Source organism: Primulina tabacum, chromosome 6 (assembly GCF_025594145.1).
Source record: "Primulina tabacum isolate GXHZ01 chromosome 6, ASM2559414v2, whole genome shotgun sequence".
Classification (NCBI taxonomy): Eukaryota; Viridiplantae; Streptophyta; class Magnoliopsida; order Lamiales; family Gesneriaceae; genus Primulina; species Primulina tabacum.
Genome location: NC_134555.1, coordinates 13,042,770 through 13,065,087, shown reverse-complemented (window position 1 = coordinate 13,065,087; position 22,318 = coordinate 13,042,770). Strand labels below are relative to the sequence as shown.

The following is a 22,318-nucleotide window of genomic DNA, read 5'->3' as shown; positions in this document are numbered from 1 at the left end:
AACGAAGCTTGCAACAATAAAACTTCAAAAACACATCAAGAGCCCATTTTCAGAAAAACGCAGTTTGAGCAGTCCCACGAAAACGATCATAACTCACTCCGTTCGTATCCAAATATTTCGAATTTTATATCAAATCGAAGGTATCGAAGAGTTCTATGTTTCATACTTTGAAAGTTTTTCCAGAAAGTCGATCGAAAAATTGCATTAATTAAAATGACAGCAAATTCGAGTTTTGAGATCCAAAAACAGTTTCAAAAGTGATCCAACCGTATTTGCTCAAACTTCTACGTAACATACACATGGCTTTCATACAATAAACATCAAAATTATTACTATGACAAGATTGATGCAGAAACGAAAGAATATACATGCCTCTTGACGATTTGAAATACCGAAACGACGATACCGAGGCGAGAAAGATGCGAGGGACTATCCGGACAGTTCTGGGTAGCGGTTCCTCATATCTGCCTCGGTCTCCTAAGTGGCCTCCTCTACTGATTGATTCAGCCATCGGACTTTGAACATCTTGGTCACCTTGTTCCAAAGTCTCCGCTCCTGTCTGTCTAGGATTTGGACAGGTCTTTCCTCATACGATAGATCCGGAGCAAGCTGCAACGGCTCATAGCTCAAAACATGCGAAGGATTAGCTAGGTACTTCCTTAACATCGAGACATGGAACACATTGTGTACCCCGGCCAGATTCGACGGTAAGGCTACACGATAAGCTAGTGTCCCAACTCTGTCAAGAATCTCAAACGGTCCAATAAACCTCGGACTAAGCTTGCCCCTCTTCCCAAATCTCATAACACCCTTCATGGGTGCTATATTCACGAAAACGTGATCACCTACGGCAAACTCTAGATCCCTCCTGCTCTCTTCAGCATAGATCTTTTGACGACTCTGGACGGTCTTCATCCTGTCTCGGATCTTACCACCAAATCTGCAGTCTGCTGAAAAATCTCTGGACCAAGTTCTGTTCTCTCACCGACTTCATCCCAATGAATCGGCAATCTGCACTTCTACCCATACAATGCCTCGTAGGGAGCCATGCCAATAGATGATTGGAAACTTTTGTTGTAGGTAAACTCCACTAGAGGTAGCTTAGATTCCCAAGTCCCATGGAAATCGATCATACATGCTCGCAATAAATCCTCCAAAATCTGAATCACTCGCTCAGAATGGCCATCTGTCTGAGGGTGGAAAGCTGTACTGAATAGCAACTTCGCCCCCATGGCTGCATGCAAACTCTTCCATAAGGACGATGTAAATCTCGGGTCCCTGTCGGACACAATAGAAACTGGGATCCCGTGCAATCGAACTATCTCCCTAATATAGAGCTCCGCATACTGCGTCATGGAGAAAGTCGTCTTCACTGGCAAGAAGTGTGCCGACTTAGTAAGTCGATCCACTATAACCCAAATAGCATTGGATCCTCTGAGTGACCTCGGAAAACCCACAAAGAAGTCCATGCTGATATTCTCCCACTTCCACTCCGGGAAAGGGAGTGGCTTAAGCATTCCTGCTGGCCATTGATGATCTGCCTTCACTTGTTGACAAGTGAGACATTCAGACACAAATTGGCGGATGTCTCTCTTCATACCTGGCTACCAATACAGAATCTGCAAATCCTTGTAAATCTTGGTACCTCCTGGATGAATGGAATACGGAAATGCATATGCCTCTGTCAGAATATCCTCTCTGATAGAGTCAACACTAGGCACCCACATCCTTCCTCTGTACCTCACAATACCATCAAACACTTTGTAGAGTACACTGCACTTGGCTTCATCCTTCAGCCTCCACTTCTGCAACTGCTCATCTGAAGGCTGACCTGCACGGATTCGATCAAGCAACGAAGATTGAACAGTTAGATTAGACGGCTTAGGAGCTCTACCCTTAGGATAAACCTCTAACCCAAATATCTGAATCTCTGATTGAATAAATCCCTGTACTGACAGTTGTGCTACGACTGCAACTTTTCTGCTCAAAGCATCTGCCACAACTTTAGCTTTCCCCGGATGGTAGCTAATCTCACAATCATAGTCTTTTACCAATTCCAACCACCGTCTTTGTCTCGTATTCAACTCTTTCTGCGTGAAAAAATACTTGAGACTCTTGTGGTTAGTGAATATCTGACATTTCTCGCCGTACAAGTAATGTCTCCATATCTTCAATGCAAAGACGACAGCGGCTAACTCAAGACCATGAGTCGGGTAGTTTTTTTCATGCACTTTCAACTGCCTAGAAGCATAAGCTATAACCCGACCATGCTGCATCAACACTGCGCCTAACCCGAGCTTAGATGCATCGGTGTATAACACAAAATTTCCTTGCTCTGATTGCATGGCTAACACTGGCGCTGAAATAAGAGCTTGCTTCAAAGTATCAAAGCTCTTCTGACATTCACCACTCCACACGAATTTAGCATTCTTCTTGGTCAATGAAGTGAGTGGCACTGCTATCGAAGAAAATCCTTGTATGAACTTCCTGTAGTAGCCTGCTAGGCCTAGGAAACTGTGAATCTCTGACGCGTTCTTCGGCTCAACCCATATCTTAACTACTGCTGCCTTAACTGGATCCACCTCGATTCCACTGCTAGATATTATATGACCCAAAAATGCTATCTTCTCCAACCAGAATTCACACTTACTGAATTTTGCAAACAACTTGTATCCCTGCAAAACCTACAACACTGTACTCAAATGCTGAACATGCTCCTCATGGATCTTCGAGTAAATGAGGATGTCGTCAATGAACACTATGAAGAACTTGTAAGGCCCGAGAATTCGATTACCGTGATCTGAAATGATTTAATGATAATTGAGGTGATTATAGAGGGAAAGGATTAGACTGGAAAAGACGGAAGAAATACGAATTATGTGCGAGGGCAGAACACCTCGCGCATATGCGCGACGAGGATCCGCGCATATGCGAATGAGTGGCAGAAGACCTCGCGCATATGCGCGAGAAGTGTGCGTGCATATGCGCGAGCCATGCGAGAAGCCAAAGGGAAGTCCGGAGTAGTTGGCGCATATACGCGACATGGATGGGCGCATATGCGCGAGCATGGCAAAGAAGTTGGCGCATATGCGCCGGATGGAGGCGCGCATATGCGCGAGTTGTAATGCACCGAGACAATAGGTCTTGCGCATATGCGCGGGGCTTGGGCGCGCATATGTGCGAGTCATGCAGAATGAAAAAGTTCCACTTTCCCCTTACATGCAACGTGTGTGTATATATATACATATCAGTCTTTGGAAAATTGAAAAGAAAGGAAACCGAGGGGAAGAAGCTCCAAGTTCCTTACGTGTGAGAATTTCTACATTACGCAAGATCCGTCCGTCTGAATTTGAATCCGAGTACAGTAACGAGTTCCTAGCGACGACAGCTACAACAGGACGTAAGTTTTATTGAATTCTGATATCGTTTGAAATTATGATATTGGGGGAATTGTGATTTGACTGGTATTATGTGTTCTGGGTATACTGATCAGTGTATAAGTGAAGTCAGATCGAAGAATATAATGTTTTTGTAATTGTTGTGATTTTCGGAAGCGATATGATTGAGATTGCGCAGATTTGATGTTATGACTTGTTTTTATTGAAGATTATGATTCGTATTGATATCGATTATGAGTTGTGGTATTATATCTGTGATGTTGAGATTGACGGGGCTATCAAGACTGTATTGTTATGCCGTCGAAACATCAGTAGATTGATTTTGATCAGATTCAGTATTGATTGAGCTTGTATCATGATATCGTTGATATGGATCAGATTATGTTTGATGTGAGTATTGATCAGAACAGGTTTTGAATTGAGTTATACATTGATACAGTGTATTCGATATTGTCATTTCAGATTGATATGGACATGTTTGAATTCGAGACTTCGACTTCGTCAGACCGAGAAGAGAAAGGTATAAATTGATGTTGATGCGGGATTGCACAACTCGAGTTGACTTGACTTGAGTTTCCCAAAATCACATACTTTACCTTATCGCATTGATATTTGCAAATTGAATGAAATTGATATCTTCGATCTATTGATTTATGTATTGAGTCATAGGTGGTACGCCTAAGCAGAGACGATTGATCTCGTGACAGGGGTGCCTGATAGTGATGGAATCGTCACAGGCACATTGCACATTGTCACAAGATACTGATTTGGCGAAAGTGCCAAAGTCTGTGACGGATAAGTCAAGACACCGGATGTTTGGCTATATCGAAGTGGATAGAATTGGAGTTTCTTCTATTACTGATGTTTGATATGGAAAGAGCCAAAGTCCGTGAATAAGAACGTGCCACCACCCCAATCGGGAGTGTAGGTGGGTGTATGTTCTTATTCAGATCGGGATCCCTAGATTAGGATGAGTCGAGTCAGAGTCTATGAGTCACGGAGTGTGATTCAGAGTTTATATTGATTCATGTTTCTGATTTTGATACATGTTATGAATATCTGTTTCATGCTGTTATATTTGTTTATATGAAATGCATGTATACATGATTTATACTGGGAATGTAATTCTCACCGGAGTTATCCGCCTGTTGTCTTGTTTGTATGTGTGCATGACAACAGGTGGGACATGATCAGGATCAGAAAGAGGATGAGAGATGATAATTAGCGTGGAGATCCGGGCCCAAAAGCATAATAGGATTCAGCACTGGATGTATAGATGTTGAACCTAGTTGAGATGGAGACATGTAGTACATGACTTGTACTTTTATATTGACATGTATATTAGATAGATTATTATTAAGTTTCCGCATTTATATTTAAAAAGAAAAAAATTTAGTGCCACTTTTCTTAATTGTTATATTTGACATTAATAATGATTAAGACATGAATTAGCGTCCGGGTCCCCACAGAACTGATCTAGGTAGGGCTGGAATATTCGATTCATCGAGTCCATGAAAATCGCTGGAGCATTCGTCAGTCCAAACGGCATTACTAAGAACTCGTAATGCCCATACCTGGTTCTGAAGGCTGTCTTATGAACATCTGCATCTTTTACCTTCAGTTGATGATACCCTGACCGAAGATCTATCTTAGATAACACTGTAGCTCCATGCAACTGATCAAACAAGTCCTCGATCCATGGAAGTGGGTATTTATTATTGATCATTACCTTGTTCAGTTCTCGGTAATCGATACACAACCTCATGCTCCCGTCTTTCTTCTTCACAAAGAGCACTGGTGCGCCCCATGGTGAGAAACTAGGGCGGATGAATTCTTTGTCAAGGAGCTCTGAATTTGCTGCTTGAGCTCTAACATCTTAGCTGGAGCTAGACGGTACGGTGCCTTAGAGATTGGAAAGGTACCTGGCAAAAGGTCAATTGAAAACTCCACCTCTCTCTCTGGTGAAAGGCCTGTGACGTCATCCGGAAAGACGTCACGAAAATCTCTGACTACCTGTACATCAGCTATTGACGGAGTGGGTACGTCAGGTGCAGACACAATGCTAGCAAGGAAAGCCTGACAACCCTTGTGCATAAGTCTCCACGCCTGCGTGCAGGAGATCATGCGAGGGAAACTCCTCCATCTAGCTGACTCAAAGAGAAACTGCTCCATGCCCAAAGGTGTTAGCAACACTGACCTTTTCTGGAAATCAATAAGAACTCTGTTCTTTGTCAGCCAATCCATTCCCAAGATGATATCAAATTCTGGCATCAGCAACACGATTAGGTCTGCATACACCAAGTGACCTTGAAGTTCGAGATCGACGTCTCTGATGACGCTAGCAGCTGATAATTCTTCCCCTGATGGGACTGTCATTGAATAGCTCACGTCGAGTCCAATAGACTTGACGTTCAGATGATTGGCGAAGGTCTCTGAGATAAAAGAGTGGGTGGCCCCTGAATCTATCAAGGCCTTCGTTGCGACCCTTTTTATGAAAATATTTCCTGAGAGACGTTAGCACAACACACAATTTATATCCCAAAATTCTAACCTTAACCATAAGCATAGTAGGCAAATTTCTACACCAAGCCACCAACGTACTAACTAACACACTAATGATCTCAAATCAAAATCAAAACACGCATGGAAAAATAATACTGTGCTTAATTAAATAAGTTTACCGGTCAATAATGTCGTGTCTGGGTTCGCCTCCTGAGCATGCATGGCAAACACTCTTCCCTGGGTCGGCTGCCTCCACTGTGGGCACTCCTTTAACATGTGATCGCTGGCTCCGCACTTAAATCACTTACCCGATCCATATAAACACTGTCCCAGATGCTGGCGGTGGCACTTCAGGCACACCGGGTACTCACCCGGCCCCTGAGGAGCCTTCTGTTGTGGAACAGGACCCTTGCCCTTCGTTCTTCCCTGAAATGGATTCTTCCCTGGCTGCCCCTGGTAAGGCCTCTTAAATTGAGGTCGCTGTTGCTGCTGCTACGGTGCCTGATAGGGCCTCTTGCCCTGCCTGTCTCTCTTAGTCCGAATTACATGGCGATGTGAACCCACGGCTTGTTGTATCAATGAACCATTGAGGGCCACACAAGTGCTAGCTTTCTAGATCTCGTTGAGAAGTAAAATAGTTCAATTTGTTGAACGACTTATAAAGGTGTTTATAAGCGTAAATAAAATAGAAGTATGACTTCTATAAGGAAAATGTAACTTTTAATTTTAGAAAGTGTTCCTAAATTAAAAGTTGGCCAAACAAATAATGTATTTGAAAGTTGTGATTTTCATAAACAATATTATCGACTAAATTAAATTAATTCAAGTGTTGAATTAATTAAACGCTAGTGGGCCTATTAGAGCCCAAATAATTAAATAAATTCAAGTGTTGAATTAATTAAACAACATTGGGCCATGTAGAGCCCAATTAGAAATAATTATTAAACTAGTGGGCTTGAGTAAAATCAAGTAAAGTTTTAAATGGACTCAAATGTTATTGAGACATTTAAATAAAGTTCATGGGCTATGTAAATGTTACAAACCCACTTAAAAAGCATGCTAGGGAGGTGAAGGGTTGGAGGCACTTTTTCATTAAAAATTTGCATGGCATGCTCATGCACCTTTATCACTTTTTCAACAACCAAGAAAAGTCTCCCCCCTTCTCTCCTACACGACAATGGCCGACACTTAGAGGAAAATTCTCCTTAATTTTTCTCTTCATTTTTGTTGAGGATTTTATACTCTTCTCTTTGAAAAATCCTCTTATTTTTCTAGTGCAAAATAAGAGGGGATCTAGCTTGCAAGTGGTGGGCCTAATTTTGAAGCAAGGAGAGCTTGAAGATTGTCTTGCCATCAAGAGCTAAGGTGTTTACACCCTAGTTGAAGCCATAACATCAATCCTTGTGATTGATAGGTAAATATTATTAACACATTATGTAAAACACACTACAAGAAAAATGATTTTCCGCAGCACGTTATCAACAACGTGCATTAAAAGCACGCTGTGAATAGTACTTTTAACGGCGTGCATCAATATGTGCGCTGTTAATATTGTTGCACTTGACAGAAATAAAGGCGTGCACTAAAAGCACGCTGCGGAAAGTAATATCCACAGCGTGCATTTATGTGTGCTGTAAATATTATATACTTTCCGCAGCGTGCATTTAATACGCGCCGTTAATAACATAAACATTAACGGCGTGCATTAAAAGCACTCCGCGGAAAGTAATATTATATACTATCCGCAGCGTGCAATAATGTGCGCTGTTAATACCCTATGCGTTCACGGCGTTTATTGATAGCACGCTGCGGATAATAATATTATATATTATCTACAGCGTGCAATTATATGCGCTGTCTATAATAATACAAGGTAGTATTTATCTATTATCAATGAAATTTATTTTATAAGGTTTACACATGTAGTTATTTTTATAGGTGGTTCATTAATCTACAATGACATACAACGAGAATATATTTAAAACAAACAAATAAATATGACTATTCCAAACACGTTTTTAGGTTGCTGGATGATAAAGCTAATTTGAACAAAAACTTTTAGATTATGTGAACATTGATATTTTGGCAAAGCAAGCCAAATATCGGACTTTTTTTTTTTAAAAAAAAAAGTAAAGCTTATGTTTTATTTATTATTGTTCCAAAAAGAATTATTATAATTTTTCATACAAAATATGCAGATTTTTTTTTAAAAAAAATAAAACTTATATTTTATTTATTATTAATGTTTTCAAAAATATTATACCTATTCCTATCAAAGATGCAGATGAATATTAGAAGCGCCAAATCCCAAATCTCGCGCTCAATCCTCCCTTTTCTCTCCTTCAGCCGCGTGATATTTTGTGTTGAATGAAGGATGATCAAAACCCCAAGTCCAATTTGCTAGGTGTATGCTAGGATATTTTGTGTTGAATGAATGTAATAATTATCAAATTTAAAGTGGGCTTGGCTTATGGCTCATTCCCACCCCATGAGATGTATCCCTATTTGCCATGGATATTTATTTGTAAATATTAGTATAGTGGAAGATCAATATTGGAAGATGGTGGCCTTGATGATTATGAAGATCGAAGACATGTAAATATTGGAGGCTAATGTAATAGTTGCATTTGCATCCAATGCATTTCTCTAGGATTGGACCTAGGCCCGTGTTTAGCTCACACGGACCATTAGTTTTGGGGCGATTGATCATCCTTGTTTTGTTTACTGTTTATAATATACGCATATTATGTTATAAATAATGAGTATATGCGTTATTATTATGATAATAACAAAGTTGCATGAATCCGACAAACATACGATCAAACATGGCGAGTTTTTAAATAAAGTTAATGATGAGACCTTTCAAAATTAAAAACCCTCATTTTGAATAAGATTCAAAATTAATATCAAGTCCGAAAAGGAGAATTATAAAGTTTTTTTATAATTTTCATGTCTTCCATTGACAATGGGTGCATGATGAACGCTACCCGTGTTCGGGGCTCGGCTCATATTATTGGGGGGGGCCCTGGACACCGGAAAGCTGTGACATCCATTGACATGGTGATGTGAACTACGTGGAACTCCCATGATTTCGGCTCATATTATTGAGGGAACTAATGGCGACCGTCCATTAAGGTTCAACATCGATGGGTAAGGCTTGACACGTAAAGATGAACGACGCCATATTATTGCATCCTAATCAAACGTGAGACAAAAGTTTACGTAGAGGGTTGCATAGTGATGCAATTGGAAACTACCTTTTAGGAATTGTGATTGGCTGATATATTATTCGGGATCATAGTTCGCTAATTGGACCTTGCGTACCTACTGAGGAAAGGAGTTTCCCATTTTCACTAGAGGGTAGTGAAATATGTCAAAACAGTGGGAGCGAAAATTTATAAAGTAAAAGTCCATATTTTATATCTTACTAAATATTTTAAAATAGTCATTAACATTTATCTGTTTTACTTTTCAGTACAATTTTTGACAATGTCTTCGATTCGCAATCTGCTATCTGCAATACTCAAAAAATAAATATTAACCGGACCTAATTACCTCACTTGGCTAAGAAACCTGAAGATCGTCTTGAATTCGAAAAGGATAGCATATACACTGACTGAGTTGCCCCCTGTTGAGGCTCCGTCTAGCTGCACTCCTGAGGAATTGTAGACTTACAAGGATTGGTGTGACCATGACTTGAAAGCCAGGTGTTATATGCAGGCTTCTATGAATGATGAGCTGCAGAGGCATTTTGAGGATGCAAAGAATGCTGCTGACATTCATTTGCATCTCAAGGAGCTCTTTGGTGAGCAGACTCGACCTCTTAGGCATGCTACCGTCAATGATCTGATCACTTTGCGCATGCGAGATGGGGCCTCGGTCCATGAGCATGGCCTGAAGATGATTGGGCTCGTGGACAAGCTCGTTGGCATTGATCTGATGTTGCCTTCGGAGTTGACCACCGACGTGTTGCTCTTGTCACTGCCTAGCTCGTTTGATCCGTTTGTGGTGAATTTCAATATGAACAAGATGGAGCCGACCCTTGAGGCGTTGGTGAACATGCTTGTGACCTTTGAGTCCACCATCAAGAAAGAGAAGCCGGTTCTTTATGTGGGTTCTTCATCTGGTACGAAGACCGATCCACGTGCGAAAGGAAAGAAGCGTTCTTTCCAACGTCCCAAGAAGAATGTGCCCTTGAAGAGGCAAGCTCCGAGTCCCATTGTGGCAGCTACACCAGTTAAATCTGACAAGACTGCTGACATTTGTCATCACTGCAAGAAGCCTGGACATTAGAGGTGTAATTGCAAGGAATATCTAGCCCAGAAGAGTTCTGGAAATGGTATGTTCTATATTGAAGTAAACATTTTAATTAACTCTACTTCTTGGATACCGGCTGTGGCTCACATCTCTGTAATGATTTACAGTTGATGGGAAGAAGTAGAAGGCTTAGGGAAGGTGAGACCTTCTTGAGGATGGGCAATGGAGCAAGAGTTGCAGCCAAGGCCGTAGGAGATGTTTACTTATTGTTGAACAATGATTTTAAGTTGATTTTGAGAGATGTTTTGTTTGTACCAGATTTGGTGAAAAACATTATTTCTATTTCTATGCTTGATAAACATGGATTTTCTTGTTTATTTAGCAAAGGTGTTTGCAACATTTACAAGAATGAATGTTTAATTGGTACTGGAGAACTTGAAAACGATCTCTACACCTTAAAATTGAAAGATAAAGATATTCCACTAAACAATGTCCAAGCAATAATAACAACAAACAAGCGAAAACAAGATACTCTAAATACGGCACAATTGTGGCATGCTCGATTAGGACATATTTTCCTAAGAAGGATGAACAAGTTAGTGGGAGTAGGCATGTTTGATATGTCTGATATTAATGCTCTCACGACTTGTGAATCCGGTCTAAAAGGAAAGATGACCAAAATTTCCTTTAAGGGCCACATGGAGCGAGCCAAAGGGTTATTGGATTTGATCCATACCGATGTGTGCGGTCCGCTTAGCATCACCTCTAAGCATGGACATGCCTACTTCATCACCTTTACCGATGACTTTTCGAGGTATGGGTATGTGTATTTAATGAAATACAAGTCTGAAGTCTTTGAAAGGTTCAAAGAATTCAGAAGTGAAGTAGAGAAACAGTTGGGACGAAGCATCAAGACACTTCGATCGGATCGAGGTGGTGAGTACTTGAGTGCCGAGTTCCAAGAGTATCTTAGGGAGAATGGGATTTTCTCGCAATTGACTCCGCCTGCTACACCACAGTTGAATGGTGTTTTGGTGCGTCGTAACCGGACTTTGATGGACATGGTTCGGTCTATGATGGGGTTCTCGGAGTTGCCGCCATTCTTTTGGTGATATGCGCTTGAGACAGCGGAACTGTTGTTGAACAATGTCCATTCAAAGGCAGTTAATAAGACACCATATGAGATATGGATGGGTAAGCCTCCCAAGTATTCTTATCATAGAATATGGGGGTGCCCTGCTTATTTGAAGCAGACAGTGGGAGATAAAATTGGATAGTCGATCCATTTTATGTTACTTTGTGGGATATCCAAGGAATTCAGTAGGATATTATTTCTATCATCCCCAAGAAACAAAGGTGTTTGTTTCTAGGAATGCAACCTTTTTTGAAAAGGAATTTCTATTGGATAGAAAAGGGGAGATGATAGAACTCGAAGAGGTTCGAGAGACACCCACAATTGAAGAACCCACACCCGAAGAGCCAAGAGAGGAGATACAAGCTCCTAGAAGATCCGAAAGAGTCTCGAGACCACCTACGAGGTATGGTCTGCTTCTTGAAGATGGCCATGATGAGCCTAACCATGGATGTGATCCAAGGACCTTCAAGGAAGAGTTATCTGATGCCGATTCATCCAAGTGTCTTGAAGCAATGGAATCTGAGATGAATTCCATGCATTCGAACCAAGTGTGGAATCTTGTGGATCCACCTGAGGGAATTGTTCCCATAGGGTGTAAATGGATTTACAAGAGGAAACTTGGGGCGGATAGGGAAGGTATTGACCTTCAAGGCGCGATTGGTAGAAAAATGGTATACTCAAACACAAGGATTTGACTTTGAGGAAACCCTTTCTCCAGTTGCAATGTTCAAGTTCATAAGGATATTGCTAGCCATAGCTGCATGGTATGACTATGAGATATGGCAGATGGATGTCAAGACAGCCTTTCTTAATGGGGATATTAAGGAAGAGATTTACATGTCTCAACCTGAAGGGTTTACATCTGTCGGAAGTGAGCATATGGTATGCAAACTTCAAAGATCTATTTATGGTCGAAAGCAGGCATCTAGGAGTTGGAACCTTAGATTCGAAAGTACAATCAAAGAGTTTGATTTTACTAAGAATCCTGAGGAACCCTGTGTGTGTAAGAAGGTCAGTGGGAGTGCTGTGACATTCTTGGTACTTTATGTTGATGACATTCTACTCATTGGGAATGATGTAGGAATGTTGTAATCAACTAAAATATGGTTAGCGAGTAAGTTCTCGATGCAAGGACTTGGGTGAAGCATCTTTTGTATTGGGAATACAGATCTATAGAGATAGATCAAGAAGATTGCTTGGTCTCACCCAATCCACATACATTGATACCATCGTGAAGAGGTTCTCGATGGACGAGTCCAAGAGAGGACATCTACCAATGTGTCATGGCGTGTCCCTATCCAAGTCTATGTCTCCCAAGACTGATGCGGAGATAGCGGCGATGACACGCATTCCATATGCATCTGCAATCGGTAGTATCATGTATGAGATGATATCTACACGTCCTGACGTGGCTTTCGCACTAAGTGTAGTGAAGTAGATATCAATCGAACCCTGGTCTTCCACATTGGAAAGCTGTGAAACACATCCTCAAGTATTTGAGAAAGACCAATAAATTGTTCTTGGTGTATGGTGGTAAAGAACTGAAATTGGAAGGCTATACCGACTCTAGCTTCCAAAGCGATATCGATGACTCGAAGTCAGCCTCTGGGTTCATATTCATGCTCAATGGTGCTGCTGTCTCTTGGAAGAGTTCCAAGCAAGACAGCACAGCGGATTCCACCACTGAGGCAGAATACATTGTTGCATCAGCTGCAGCAAAGGAGGCTGTTTGGATAAGGAATTTCATCCAAGAGTTGGGCGTCATTCCTAATGGAGTTGCTCTTGTCCCGGTGTTTTGTGACAACACGGGAGCCATTGCCCAAGCAAAGGAGCCAAGGCCTCATCAGAAGTCCCAAACATGTATTGAGAAAGTACCACATCCTCCGAGAGATTGTGGAAAGTGGAGAAGTCTCGATTGACAAAGTAGGCTCCGCAGATAATGTTGCTAATCCACTAACTAAGCTTTTACTTGGACCATTATCCGAGAAGCATCGCGAATCGATGGGTTTGAAGCATATGGGTAGTTGGCTCTAGTGCAAGTGGGAGATTGTTAGAGTAGGTGCCCGTCGAGCCAAGTGTTGGCCGAGGGTTCATGTTTAAACTCTATGTATAAACAATCTTTATTTTAATAATATTTAAAATTATTGTTTTGGCACATCTTTATCTGTATACCCATGCTAGTTGCATAGATAAAGTCCTTGAATATACAAATAGTAGAAAGAATATGAGATGCTCATATGATGAGTATCATGACACACATATTTGTAATATTGTATATTCTAAACAGTTCTTAGTCGATTCAGCCGCCGCTAAGAAGGATATAGGCCGCCAGAGTTCGAGACTAGTATCTGCGATGTGAGTACCATGTTTCATTGGCAGGGGACATTGTGATGTCCGAGCATGCAGATAGGTGCTCCTGGTAGAGTGCACTGAACAACCCTTCATAAAGGACTTTCTAAGTGGTTCTCACTTATCGAGTGGAAACGTCCTAGTTTATGGTTGTACACCATTAGTCCTTATGACCCGGGACAACATTGAGACTCTATATGCTAGCATTGCACTTTGACTTGTTTACCTACTCTCATGGGATCATCAGGTGGCAAGGTTGGGTGTTTTGTCGAAACATATAGGAGTCGATGCATTGTAGTCGGGGATTCACCGCTTACCTTCGGGTATGGATATTCTATGTGATCAAATGTATATGTAGTATGAAATCTCTTATTAGAGTATGGTGGTAATTATGAAAGGGGTTTCATAGATTACACCATTGATGCAACTACGACATGACACATAATATCGATTCATTGACAACTCTCGATATACCAATGGTTGTCGAATCGGTCGGGATATTTGAGTTGAAGGGACCGTACTGTATGCTAACCATAATTGAATGGTTCTTGCAGCCACTATCATTTGATACCTAGGGAATCATGTAAGCGATGCTGCTTGGCATTTAACATGATTGGTTGGGTACTATCAGACTTGAGTTCTGACGTTCTTGTTATCAAGGAGTTGATAATTAAGAATGGAGCAATTGGGTTATGCTCGTATAAGGACATGTTTAGTCCGAATCACATGAAATATGAACCCACGGCTAGTTGTATCAATGAACCATTGAGGGCCACACAAGTGCTAGCTTTCTAGATCTCGTTGAGAAGTAAAATAGTTCAATGTGTTGAACGGCTTATAAAGGTGTTTATAAGCGTAAATAAAGTAGATGTATGACTTCTATAAGGAGAATGTAACTTTTAATTTGAGGAAGTGTTCCTAAATTAAAAGTTGGCCAAACAAATAATGTATTTGAAAATTGTGATTTTCATAAACATTATTATGGATTAAATTAAATTCATTCAAGTGTTGAATTAATTAAACTGCTAGTGGGCCTAGTAGAGTCCAAATAATTAAATTAATTCAAGTGTTGAATTAATTAAACAACATTGGGCCTTGTAGAGCCCAATTAGAAATAAATATTAAACTAGTGGGCTTGAGTAAAATCAAGTAAAGTTTTAAATGGACTCAAATGTGTTTGAGACATTTAAATAAAGTCCATGGGCTTTGTAAATGTTACAAGCCCACTTAAAAAGCATGCTAGGGAGGTGAAGGGTTGGAGGCACTTTTTCATTAAAAATTTGCATGGCATGCTCATGCACCTTTATCACTTTTTCAACAACCAAAAAAAGTCTCTCCCCTTCTCTCCTACACTACAATGGCCGACAATTAAAGGAAAATTCTCCTTAATTTTTCTCTTCATTTTGTTGAGGATTTCATACTCTTCTCTTTGAAAAATCTCTTATTTTTCTAGTGCAAAATAAGAGGCGATCTAGTTTGCAAGTGGTGGGCCTAATTTTGAAGTAAGGAGAGCTTGAAGATTGTCTTGCCATCAAGAGCTAAGGTGTTTACACCTTAGTTGGAGCCATAACATCAATCCTTGTGATTGAAAGGTAAATATTCTTAACACACTATGTATGACACACTACAAGAAAAATGATTTTCCGCAGCACGTTATCAACAACGTGCATTAAAAGCACGCTGCGAATAGTATTTTTAAAGGCGTGCATCAATATGTGCGCTGTTAATGTTGCTGCACACGGAAAGTAATATCCGCAGCATGCATTTTTGAGTGCTGTTAATATTATATACTTTGAGCTGCTTGCTTTGAATGTGCGCCTTAATGCACGCCACGGAAAGTAATATTATATACTATCCGCAGCGTGCAATAATGTGCGCTGTTAATACCCTATACATTCACGACGTGCATTGATAGCACGCTGCGGATAGTAATATTATATACTATCTACAACGTGCAATTATGTGCGATGTCTATAATAATACAAGGTAGTATTTATCTATTATCAATGAAATTTATTTTATAAGGTTTACACATGTAGTTATTTTTATAGGTGGTTCATTAATCTACAATGACATACACCGAGAATATATTTAAAACAAACAAATAAATATGACTATTCCAAACACGTTTTTAGGTTGCTAGATGATAAAGCTAATTTGAACAAAAACTTTTAGAATATGTGAACATTGATATTTTGGCAAAGCAAGCCAAATATCGGACTTTTTTTTTTAAAAAAAAGTAAAGCTTATGTTTTATTTATTATTGTTCCAAAAAGATTATTATAATTTTTCATACAAAATATGCAGATTTTTTTTTAAAAAAATAAAACTTATATTTTAGTTATTATTAATGTTTTCAAAAAGAATTATTACACCTATTCCTATCAAAGATGCGGATGAATATTAGAAGCGTCAAATCCCAAATCTCGCGCTCAATCCTCACTTTTCTCTCCTTCAGCTGCGTGATAACTTTCTTTTCATCTACGATCCTTCCTTTTTTTTTTTCCGTCAGAATTGTGAAAGATTTGTGCCACGGTTCTGATTTACACGACGTTTCCATCTCCGGTAAGTTCCAAATTCGTGGTACTTTATTTCATTGATTTCGTAGGAGATTTGGGTCACGGTTTGTTGTGAATTGGGACACGTTTGTTGTGAATTCAAGTCAATTATCGATTAAACTGTGGAACACATGGTCATAGCTGAATCACAATTGAATTGGGTCACGGTTTTTGGTGAATTGGGCCTCGGTTTCTTTTTTCCATTCTTGATTGGGGTGTTCGATTTGGATCCCAATTTTAGTGGTGACAACTCCTTTGGGTATGTCACCGAAAGTTTTTTTTTTTTTTTCAGTTTTTTGTTGTGGGTATTTTGTGCCTAAGTCACCGTAAATATTCCAATCTAGTACGGGCATTTAAAACAATTGATGATAACTGTCATTTAGAATTTCTTGCTATCATGCTTTGGTATATTAATTAGGGGGTTTGGCTGAGTTTGTAGGTTTCGTATAGCATAGGCCTATGAGTGCTTGATTGTTTATTGTTTCCAATCAAATGTTAATTTACCTTAAAATGCAATCAAATTATTGTTTCCAAACTTTAAAAAAAAGAAGAAACAGGAGAGCATCTTAGACCAAACTTTGGATTATTTATGCTGATGTTCTTTGTTTCTTGAGTAAAATGTTCTAATTTTACTATCACCTCATCAAACTATTTAACTAGACGGGAATATGCAGTAATAGCCTCTCATTTGTTCCTCGCATCTGAATTTTTGAGTGTTAATCTTTTCCTGTATTTTTCTTAATGGTGTTTGTATTCTGATGCAATTGCAGTACGTTCAAAGGAGATTGGTACAAAATTCATATATCAACATCCTAATGGCTAATTGTTTAATATGGAACCATTTAAAAAAATGATGAAATTTGAATTACTTTGCAAATATTAAACAATTCTTTCTGCTACAAAACAAGGCATCCTATTTTTTCCTTTGCTTTGAATTACTTTGCCAATATTAAACTATTCTTTTAATTTGAAGTCATAGATTCGTATGTTAGAGTTTTGGTTATTTACCAAATAGATAAAGCATGGATTCATCTACCTTTAAGGCTTGTACCCGAATATGAAGAAGGGGTTCAAAAATTTATCGCACAAGCTAGGAACAATGCCAAAACACGTGATGTAATCCTATGTCCTTGCAAAGTGGCAAAAATAAGAAGTATATGAAATTTGACGAAGTGTACGATCACTTAATTATTAATGGGTTCGATCCTTCTTACACGATCTAGGTCTTCCATGGTGAAACTTATACTCCACAATTTCAAGGTCAAAGTAGTTCAGGAGGAGTTCAGGAGAAGGAGGCTGAAAGTAGAGAGACATATAACTTATATAAAGATGTCTTTTTCTTGGATGAAGGGGTTGCACACACTATGTCTGAGGCAAAAGATTATGAGTTTGCTAATTTATTAGTAGATGCAGAAACTCTTCTCTTCCCTGGTTGTACAACTTACACGAAGTTGTCAGCAGTCGTTACATTATACAATTACAAATGTACAAATGGTCATACTGACAATAATTTCAATGAGCTCCTTAAGATCTTAGATGACATGCTTCTAGGAAAAAATATACTTCCAGAAAATGTTTACTCAATGAGAAAGATGTTAAACCATTTGATTTAGAATATGAGAAAATTCATGCATGTCCAAAAGATTGTTGTCTATTTAGAAAGGAGTTTAAAGATTTGGACTCATGTCCAAAATGTGGTTCTTCGAGATGGAAGGTGGACAAAGTCACCAAAAAAGTTTGTAAAGGAATTCCTGAAAAGGTGCTACGGTATTTTTCCTTGATACCAAGATTGAAAATGATGTTTAAATCAGAAGAAAAAGCTGAAAACTTGATTTGGCACTCGAACAATAAAAGTCAAGATCATATGATGCGTCATCCAGTTGGTTCTGTATCTTGGGATATAATAAATCATAAGTGGCCAGCTTTTGCATCAGATCCTAGAAATCTCCTACTTGGTCTTGCAACAGATGGATTCAACCCTTTTGGTGATCTTAGTTCTAGATATAGGTTTTTGGCCAGTTATTTTGGTCAATTACAACCTTCCTCTATTGATGTGCATGGCGAAGGAAAATCTTATGTTGACATTACTGATTCCAGGGCCGAAGCTACCAGGAAATGATATAGATGTGTACTTGGAACCCCTAGTGGAGGATGTGAAGGAGTTATGGGACATAGGTGTGGAGACGTATGATGCATTTAGCAAGTCAATGTTCAATATGAAGGCTATTTTGATGTGGACGATAAATGATTTTCCAGCTTATGAAAACTTAGCTGGATGTGCCACAAAAGGTACATTTGGTTGCCCAATATGTGGTGAAGACATATCTTGTACGTGGCTTAAGTACAGTAGAAAGTTTGCATATTTAGGCCACATGAGATTTCTTGCCCCTAATCATCCATTCCGTCATGAAAAAAATGGTTTGATGGGAACAAAGAGACAAAAGGCAAACCTAAGCCTTTGAATGGATTAGAAATTCTCAATGCAGTGAAAGACATTGAAAATGACTGAGGTAAGAAGAAAATAGGTATGGATATCAATAATACGAAGAAAAAGAGGAAGAAGCGGGAAGGTTCAAAAAAAGTTCAAAAACCAGTTCAAATGTGGAAGAAGAAGTCAATATTTTTCGATTTGACATACTGGAGTGTAAGTTATTTTGCACTCTATTAATTATCTTTTTTAAAATTGTATTTTTCGTTAATTAATTGTTCTGAATCATGAACTAATATAAGAAATGTGTTGATGGTTATAACTTGTAGGGTCTCCTGCTACGTCATAACTTAGATGTGATGCATGTTGAAAAGAATGTCTGCGAGAATATCATAGGCACAATGTTAAACTTGAAGAAAAAAATCCAAAGATGGTGTTAATGCTCGCAAAGATTTGTGGCACTTAAACATTAGAAAAGAATTACATCTTCAAGAAAAAGGAGAAAACATGTATCACTTGCCTACTGCACCTTACACATTGTCTAAAAAAGAAATGGAAGTATTTTGCTCTAGGTTGAAGAAAATAAAGTTACTTGATGGCTACAAATATTGGTAACTGTGTTTCTCTGGAAGAACGTAAGCTTATTGGGCTGAAATCTCATGATTGTCATGTTCTAATGCAACAATTGCTTTCAGTAGCATTGAGAACTCTTTTACCAAAAGGTCCACGTAATGCTATATTTTTGCTTTGTGCATTTTATAATGAGTTATGTCAAAGAGTGTTAGACAGGAACCGTCTAGAACAACTTGAGGAGAATATTGCTGAAACTCTATGTATGTTGGAGAGGTACTTTCCACCTGCGTTCTTTACCATCTCTGTTCATTTGACAATTCATTTAGCAAGAGAGGCTCGCCTGTGTCGGCTAGTTCAATTCCGCTGGATGTATCCATCTGCGAAAACCCATATTTGTTGTAGTGACATATTTTGTGTTTTTGTATTTGCTACATACTAGTACATGAGGTGCTCGATTTTTTGCCTTGAAAAACATTTTTGAAACTTCCGTTGCGCATTTTCGGGCACCTTAATCGATCCCCTTTCATACATGAACTTCATCATTTTACGTATAGATATGTTTCAAAGCGAGTGACCCATACATAAATACGCCTGATCAGACTAAACCACAGTACTGGACTGACAGGGAAAGTCCACTACCACATACATGAGATTCCCGTTCATGCTTTAACAGGTAGATTGGTCTCTGGTCATACTTTACCGATTTTCAATCCTGATCTAAACACAGTCATGCTTTACCGGAGTGGAGAGGTCCTCGGCAACAGTTCACCGACTGCCAAACTCATGCATAATTTGGTCACTAGACATTTAGCATACCTCAAAAACTTAAAAAAAAAATTTCTTTTTGCACGTCGAACATACTTACATGGTGTTGAGGGATTCATTGAATCTCGCTTGGGGCCACTGCTGCACATACTAACATGAGTTCAAACCCTTAACTTTCATAGCTTAGACGTAGGTACTCGTGCTCACCATCGAAGTAACTAAATATCTTATGAAATTCTAGATCACTCGGTACTTGACCTTGTTTAATCATCGCACTAAACCAATACATCGAACCCCAAAGAACTCAACATATTTTTCCCAAAAAGGAAGTACACGGACCCCGTGCCCAGGTCTGGCTATGGGTCCGTGTAGGCTACGAAAAACTATACCCCAAAAGAAGAAAGGACACGGACCCCATGTCAGGGTCCGTCTAAGGGTCCGTGTAGGCTCTATATGCTGACAATTCGAACTAAACAAGGCACGGACCCCGTGTAAGGGTCCGGCCTCGGGTCCGTGTACATGCGGTGTGACACCTCGACCCGTTTACAATAAAAATAGCAGCGGAATTTAAAATTTTCTATCAAATGGAAGGAGTTTCAAAATACATCACCATAAAATATTTAAAAGTAAATAAATGATCATTCAAATGATATAACAAAATACAAAATATCATTCCTATGATCATGATCCAAAAATACTTGCAAAATAACATCTTCCTTCCAACTTCGTATGCATATGACTCCGGGCCACAATCAACGTCCTGGTCCGTCGTTCTTATCTGCATCACATGAAATAACTGAAATGAGTATAAAACTCAGCAAGTGGAACTCTTACATAGCAATGATACATAGTATAATCTGTAAAACATGGCTTTGAAAACATAGAATGCCATCAACTCTGAAACATGTATATCGTAGCAATAGCATAACAATGAGATGGTATTTCTCTTTACTATGGTGGATTGATATCAATAGTAACTCTGTCTGTGGTGCTCTTATCCCATCGATATAAATCGACAACTCTGAAGGATATAAGCCTATGGTCAGTTGATCAACTAATTGCATGCAATCTCTGACTATGTATCTATCAATCCATAAAACATTTAAACTCTTTCTTTGGGACATTTCATCAAACACTTTGATATTCTTTCTCTTTTGTATTCCCTTCTCAAAGTTGAGACATCAATTGCCTCCACAATATACAACAAAGGTATCAATACATAATAGTGAATCAAATGAAGGGAATAACACAATAAAACCTTTGAAACACAATACATATATAATCATGTGAGCACAAGAATGAAATTCACTTACAAACCACAAGAACACCTTGAATCTATAATCTTGGTACAAAACCTACAACAATAAACCATGTATTGAACCATCAACAACTCAATAATCATAAACCTATATCAATTAATCCATAAATCAACACATCACCAAACCCATGATTTCTCCCAACTCCAAAACCAAGAATAAACTAAACCAAAAGCTTACCTTAGCTTTCTTGAACCCTAAATAACCTTGCTCTCACTCCAATAATCCAACAAGAGGCTAGAATCAAGAGAACAAAAGAAAGAAAATGGAACCCTAGCTCACCCCTTGAGAGAAGAATCGAGAATGAGGGAAGAAATGAGAGAAAATAGAGCAACACTTGTATATAAGCACTTAAAACTCCAAAAACACGCTTTTTAAAAATCGCTGGCCGCTCGGGCAGACATTTTTTCCGCGCGGGCGTGGAACTCTCGGCCAAAATACCAAATTTTCGAACAAGGCCCGCCCGGGCGCACAAACATTCCCGCCCGGGCGCGCACTCTGCGCACTGCCACTCCAAAGATCGCTTCTGAAACGCCTCTTCCCTTCTTAATTTGGAAAAGTGGTAAACTACAAAGTTGTAGCTCTATGTCTTATCTTAAATCCGTCAAAATTTCAGATCAATTGGACATCTTAGTAAAAAGATATGCCCATTCTGCCAACATGTGTCACTGGAGGAACGTCGAAACACACGAAACACTTCGGGGCACTTTTGACTTACCTTCCACAATGATTTGAACAAAACTCAAAATAAGAAAGTTACACCTCTATGTCTTATCTTTCTAATGGGAAAGGCCTCACCTCATTTGGATCAATATACAATTTATCATGAATTTAATCGTAACGCCGCTACAAAAGCACTACACATCATCTATAACCAACCATACTATAAATCATAAATCGAAACTCTTAACATCCAAACTATACCTAAACTTGACCAAGTAGTCAATAAACTTATGAAAACTTAAACCGTACCGTACACCAGGCTTGGCTATTACAATCTCCCCTCCTTAGAGGAATTTCGTCCTCGAAATTGACGT

General features: G+C 39.2%; 1 long non-coding RNA gene across 1 annotated transcript; it reads left to right on the top strand.

Annotated features, from left to right (window-relative positions):
- Positions 1-17,825: 17,825 nt before the first annotated feature.
- Positions 17,826-19,114, top strand: LOC142548077 (uncharacterized). The gene is made up of 2 exons (XR_012820870.1): positions 17,826-18,843; positions 18,957-19,114. It is a non-coding gene; the product is annotated as an uncharacterized LOC142548077 (long non-coding RNA).
- The last annotated feature ends 3,204 nt before the right edge of the window (positions 19,115-22,318 follow it).